Raw genomic sequence first — 7,549 nt, forward strand, 5'->3', positions numbered from 1 at the left:
CAGATCCTGCCCCTCCTGGGTCATGGTGGTCTTCACACTGAGAGGAGGCGTCTGTCCACTCAGGCTTTGAGGAGCGGCAGTGGCAGATCAGCAACCTGGGAGAGAAAAGACAGAAGAGAGAAAAAAATCAGCAAAAAATTGAATCGCCTATATACATCGAGGAGGAGGGGAGGCGGTTTTATAAATGACTACATTAACTATGGCAGATAATGATATAGCCATTTGGTTATTTCTAGTCTAAATTGAGAGGTCACCTTGAACGAAAGAGCAGCTGTGTGCTTCAAGGTGTGTGTGTGTGTGCTACAGATACAGAGATACATATGGCTGGAACACTTTGTTTTTGCACCATATGATCCAAAAACACCTCTGAAAGACAGGTAGGAAAAGGTAAATAGAGAAAGCAGAGACACAGGCAGACAAAGAGAGATTTCTTTAATAAAGAGCAGAAGACTCTGGCCAGCTCATCCACTCTCTCAGTATCTAACAACATGTTTCCAGCTCTGCACTAATTATGCTTTATCTAAATGAGTAGAGCGAGATCTGAACACATATCCTCTGTGACTCCCTGCACTGTCAAGACCTTCTCTGTGCAGCAGGTACACTGAGCTCCTCACTGAGACCCAAGGGCAAATGCTAATGAGCTGCTCTCAATTACTGTTCTGCTGAGCTGGTTATACGTGAATTAATGTTGGCTTATGATTTGTTGTTCTTTTTTTTATCCCTCGCTCTGAAAAATGAGGCAGATACAAGTGAAACAAATCATATTCAAGAACTGTGTGACGAGTTAAGTGTAATCAGACGGACAGATAGAAAAATTACAGTTTTGGTGAAGGATTAATAGTTTAAGTCTTTCTGACTGCAAAATACTGATGAGGATTTATGACCATCCTATCATCATAAACGTGTGCTCGGCATTTTTATTACAGGATTATTCAAATAATAAAGAAATACTTGATCATGTCATGGTGAAGATAATATGGTTGAAAACAAATAATGAGAAGCAGTGTATACATGTATCCATGCACGACACAGTAGGAGAGAAAATATTGCACTTAAAGCTCACGTAGAGTGGTTCTGTTACACATATATGTTAGTCAGGAGGTCTACTTACATACATTAACTTGTTTTTATGGTCAAAAACCTCCTAGTTGCTATAAACGAGCCGATAGAAATCCTCTTTTCTGACGCTGTTCCCCAGCCAAGATATTTCAGACTCAACTCTCGCACCCAGAAGACAGACTGTCTTGTGATTGGCCAATACCTGGAAGGGACATATTCAGCACCCGCTCTCAGAAGCGCAGCTCCCCCCTCTGGAACGGTGGATGCACTGCTACTCATTATCAAAACATTGTTTTAACAATGTTTAAAAATAGCTTCTTCACGACTACCCGCCGCAGTCCCTTTTATGACTTTGACCCGGAGTCAGACTCAGAGTCAGAAGACACTGTCGCTCGTGAAACACCTCCACAACAGACGTTATTCTTCTTCTGTGGTTCAATGTACGCAATCGGATGTACCCGGACTAGTGCCCGGAGCAGGACAATCTGCTGTTGCGGAGAACCGTTGTTTACGTAACCAGAAGGGAGATCTCACTGAGCCTGAGATTACAATACAATACATCGTTCTCAGCAATGGCTGAACTGTTCGTTTTGAACCCTCAGGGCTTCTTAAACAAGGTAATGACGCAGATACACACTAAAAAACAGCGTTAATTGGAACTTCCGGTCTAGGTCCGCTTTAATTGTGATTTTAAAGGGGTCATATATACCCTATTTCTCCAAGTTAAACTCAATCCCTGGTGTCCTAATGAACATGTCTGTGACATGCTTTGGTCAAAATACCATAAGGATGAAGAACCACAGCAGTTCAATCACCCTGCCAAAACAGTCCTGTTCAGAACGCTCTGTTTAGTATTATCTCTTTAGGTCCATAAAAAAAGTAATGTCCCTTAATGGCATCAGCCACAGAGGCTACTGGGAGCTAACAGCAGTTAGCATTTGGAAAGGTAATAATTTGCAGGCTCTAGCAGACACATTGCCATCATATATAACATGTATCCACTGGACAGAAACATCTTCTGAGTCTGGAAGTTTGTGTAGAACTCTGTGCTGCACTGTGGAGCCAAAAATAGAACTTTTCGTGGACTTCACGGATTTCCGGTTTTCGGATACTGTTGCCCTCGCCAGCACTCTTGCATTTTTTTTCCTCTTGTTTTACAGACAAGGCGGAGCTCCGTGAGACAACAATTCCAGGAGTGCATTGTGACGTCCCGATGAGTGTGAAAGTCAACATTGTGTGTTTTATCTCCTGTACTTGTGGAAGAACCACAAAAACATGATTGAGTCATCTTTTTTCACACTTTGCCGACTGATAGAACCTCCAGAGTCCCAAATATAAAGATTTACATGATTAAAAAGTTGATTTTGCATAATATGTCCCCTTTAAGTTTTACATTATTTCAATGTTGTATCAATTTAAGTAAAAGAACATATAATGATGCAGATTTTACAAAGTGCTGTCTCTGTTGCCCTGTCTGTCAGGCCCAAACAGCGTCCTCAAACACTCCAGATCTCTGCCCTCTGCTGAATCATCGGCAGCAGGGGATCTGCAGCACAACTGCAGTAAAATATTTACAGGGGTTCAAAGAATTTTATGACGGCATAGTACAGATGCAGGTTAGGCTGCTGTGTTCTGCCAAAAAAAAATCAGCAGTTTCTCAGAGGGAATACGACGAAGCCCAGTATTATTCTTGATTTGCAGAAAAACACGGATCAATGAGAAGAGAGGGAAGGTGTGTGGCAGGTTAGGGATGTGAGCCAAACCTGTTTCTATGATGTTACAAGTGCTTTGGCTATACAGGACGACACCACAGGCCCAATAAATGTTTCATCAGAGGTCCAACAGGATGATGCAAAACCCACACAGCCAGGAAGGTTGTCACAGCATTACGGGAGACTTTTCTCCCACCCCTTTTTTTTTTAGGACATTACATTGTTGCTGAGTGTTCACAGATGCTGATACTGATGAAGCAGACGACAACAAAGCCAAAAGGAAGCCAGCAAACGCCTTTGCTGAGGGAACTTACTGTCCTTCACACATTAAAATACAAGTAAAGCTTTAAAAAAATACAGTGCAGCATCATCAGCCTTTGCGCCTCTAATCCCTCTCACTCAAACTGCTGCTGAAAAGAGTGATAATCTTAAAGGCTGCTCTGACTGATCCCTCAATAAATTATATCAGCCAAGTCATGATTCAGTTTTTAATGTGTTTGTTTCTTCTCTGAAAGAGGAGACACTGGAAAAAAGAATGCATCTTGTTCTGTGATGTATGACAGAGAAGGGTTGAAAGATTTGAGCATGAAGATATTGTGATTAAATACATGGGAGAGATGACATAAGGCACTACAGTATGAATATATTCATTGAACATAGGACAAGCAAAAATAGAATAATTATGGCCTATGCAGTTTTATAATTGCATCATTTTTATTTATTATTTAGCCCCATCATGCAGCACCGTAGTATATGTATACTGTAAGACTGCATCATCACAGTGGAACGTGCACTTGAGCGTGAATAAATCTGAAAGATGTTTATGCATAAATCACTGGGTGATTAGCATGAGCTCAAATAATCCTGAACGCAGCTCGTGAATATTTGCAACACATTTCCACCTGAGTAGTTGGCAGCTCATGTTCATGCGCATGGACTCTGCATATATGCAAACAAGCACCATTTGCATCCATTCAAGCAATTACCCAAAGACGCATTTGCTCAATGTAACACGTCAAACAAATACATGCACACACACAAACAAAATTGTGACAGATCTCTAAAAATGGAAACACTGAACAGGTCTCTCACTCCCTCTCTCTCTCTCTCTCTCTCTCTCTTTGTCCCCACCATCCTGTTTTTTCCTTCTCTCTTTCCTTCTCTTTCTTACAGTCGAACCCAGCGCTCCCTTTTCTCTGAGGTAAACGGGTCTTAGCCAGCAGAAAAAACAGCAAGACGGTATAAAGTGAGCAGCAGCTCTGTGAAGAGGCTGAAGGAGAGAAGGCAGACATGCTCAGACACTCAGACGAAACACAGCCAGTGTGCGCGCGTGTGTGCGTGTGTTTAGAGTGGGTATGTCTTTGTGTCTTTGTGTATACAATGGCTATCAGCAGAGAGACTTATTGCATTCTACTTTTGTCAGCAGAACACTGGGGTTCTTAAGCCTTATCAATTTCCTTTAATTGCGATCAGACCATCTGCCAATCATGTCAGCGCACACACACACACACATTTGTACAGCAATCTTGGTGAGGACACTCATAGACACAATGTCCCTAACCTCTTTACCGTAATCTTAACCATCACAACTAAACGGTTAACCCCAACCTTTAACCTTTAGGCTTTACATTAACCTAACTCTAACCCTAAAACTCAGTGTAAACCCTTAAAAAGTTATTTAAAGTTATGAAAAAAAAAAGCCAGCATGACCTCACTAAGTGGCTCATACGTTTATTGGTCCTCACAAAGATGTAAGTGGACTAACACACACACACACACACACACAGGTTTGTACAGCTATCTTTCTTAGGACACTGACTTCTATTCATTAGTCTAAACAAAGTGTTATCCATAACCTTAAACATAACCAGTTAATGCCTAACCCCAACCTTAACCTAACCACAATTCAAATATTAGCCCCAATCTTCACCAGTTCCTGAGGTTCTATCTCAGGTTTGGTCCTAAAGAGGACTACTGGGCCTGAAAAGGATAGTGTTGATGCCAGAAAAGGTCCTAAAAAGGCAACAAATACAGGCACACACACATTTGAAATCTTGCCAACCCAGGCATGTAAACCATCAATCCTGTGAGGATGATGCTGGATAAAAGGCCAGTCACCATTAAATAGCTCTTCGCTGTCTCTTGTGCTTTTTATATCTCGCTCCGTCTTCCTAACTCAGACATAAACATGCACACACACACGCACGCACACACACACACACACACATGCTGCAAAGAGAGAGCACACAGACACCCGCTATGGCGTAATTCATTGATTCCCTGAGACACAGAGCCGCAGTCCGTGGGGAATCTCCAGAGATAAGCATGGCTGATCTCGAAGCCAAAGAAAGAGAAAAAGGTATAGTCTGACTGCAGGCTTCAAAAATATAGGAACAACACTAATTATCCTGATTTATTGCAATTCACAACAGTGTTGCAATAATTTGAAGAATGTGCTTCAAAAAGCCATCAATATGGACGGAACAAATGGGCCTATGTTATAAATCTGATGTTTCATGACTTACATAACCAAAAAAACACTACAAAATGTTACAGTCATGTAATGTTACTAAAACATGTTACTACAAGGCTGTTGACATTACCAACACATGTTGTTGTATGTAGATTATTGATTATTAATAAAGATGATAGGATTTGCTCTGAGGCTCCTGCCAAGGGACAACCAATGCTACACCACACTATACTATACCGCGTACATGGGAGAGGTTTGCACTCTGTTACGTACAAACTCACCTCAAGCATCTTTTTCTGCTTTGTGTTATGAAAATAAAAACACTGACTGACAAATGATACAAGTATCTGGGTTTAAGCCCACTTGAAATTATGTATGAAATCCCCCCACGTCCCACTACATTTTCCTGTCCATCCGTCTGCATTCATCACATGCCACCTGCCAGTGTACAGTCCCTGCTCTTCAAACTCAAACTCCATGGCTTGGTCTTGTAATGCACAAACACATAACAGCTGGATACTTGTGTGCCTTTAAGCATGGCACTTAACACCCTTCCTGTTTTGAGTGGAGTTGCACCGCGGCCAGATGTTAGTGGCCGTTACTGAATGTAAGATGATGCAGTGGAGAGGATTACCCAGGATTCCCTGAGAGTTTACGACTGAGTTACACAATAGGGATGAACATTGGGTAATAAGAAAATATGAAGTGAATCTCCTTAATCCTATCTATCTATCTATCTATCTATCTATCTATCTATCTATCTATCTATCTATCTATCTATCTATCTATCTATCTATCTATCTATCTATCTATCTATCTATCTATCTATCGTCAGGTCCATAAATATTGGGACATCGTTTCTTTTCATTTTGGCTCTATACACCACTACAATGGATTTGAAATTAAACAATCTTTAATTTGAGGGTATTTATATCCAAATCAAGTGAATGCTTGAGCCACAGCCACACCTAATGGTTTTGCTATTTCTCTGTTGGGTTTGTTTTGATTTTTCAGCCTAATGATGGCTTGCTTCACAATCACAGCTCCTTGGATCTCATATTGAGTTAACAGTAACATATTCCAAATGCAAATGTCACTCCTGGAATCAACTCCAGAATGTTTACCTGCTTAATTAAAGCGGACCTAGCCCGGAAGTTCCAATTAACGTTGTTTTTTAACCCTTAGATACGCCTTCAAAAAAGATACGTTAACACACCCAGCACACCAAATGGTGCGCATGAAAATACACAGCTATAAAAATAGTATACTTTTTTTTTTTTTTTTTTTCCAAGTTCCAGATCAACATCTGTTATTTCCATGCATATAAAATATTAATATATATGTTTTATTTTTAACCCTTAAATTGCCAGGTTTATTCATGATGGGTTGCTTGCTTCACTGACAGTCACAGCTCCATGGATCTCATATTGAGTTAACAGTAACATATTCCAAATGCAAATGTCACTCTTGGAATCAACTCCAGACCTTTACCTGCTTAATTAAAGATGAAACAATGAGGGAATAGCCCACACCTGTCCATGAAATAGCTTTTCAGTCGATTGTCCCATTACTTTTGGTCCCCTAAAAAGTGGGAGGCACATATATAGAGTGTTTTAATTCCTACACTGTTCACCTGATTTGGATGTAAATACCCTCATATTAAAGCGCAAAGTGTGCAGTTAAAGCACATCTTGTTCGTTTCATTTCAAACCCATTGGATTGGTGTACAGAGCCAAAAAGAAGAGAATTGTGTCGATGTCCCAATATTTATTGACCTGACTGTATCTACTAGCTATGGAGCTATCAGATAGAGGAATATCTCAGCTCACTTCTCTGCCTGCAGTGCAGACACTTTTTTTTGATGATGCACAATCCTTCACTGGGAGTAAGAGGTGAACAGACAGATCATTAAGCACATTTAACTTGTCTAGCCTCATTACATTTGTAGTGCTGCTGGCACTCATTTTAATCTGAACCATTTGTGCGGCTTTATTGTTCCATGTACCACCATCAAGGGTTTCTTACTGAAAGACACAAGAGGTTTGAAGGACAAACTCCACTGCAACCATTGACTGAACGTTGATTATCTCACACTCTAAAATGTCAGTTGTTAAATGAACACTACGGATAGTATAATAGGTAGCTTTAAAGCACAGGGCAGGTGTTTTGAAGTGTATTGGCATGAGATACTGACACATGTGCCCCTGATGCACCGGTGCCAAATCGACAGCTTGGGACACAAATGCTTGCTCTTACAGCAGGGACACAAAGAAAACTGATTTTAGCTGCTTGACAAAAAAGGCTC

The sequence above is a fragment of the Microchirus variegatus genome (genome assembly GCF_963457635.1).
Source record: "Microchirus variegatus genome assembly, chromosome: 6".
Taxonomy (NCBI): domain Eukaryota; kingdom Metazoa; phylum Chordata; class Actinopteri; order Pleuronectiformes; family Soleidae; genus Microchirus; species Microchirus variegatus.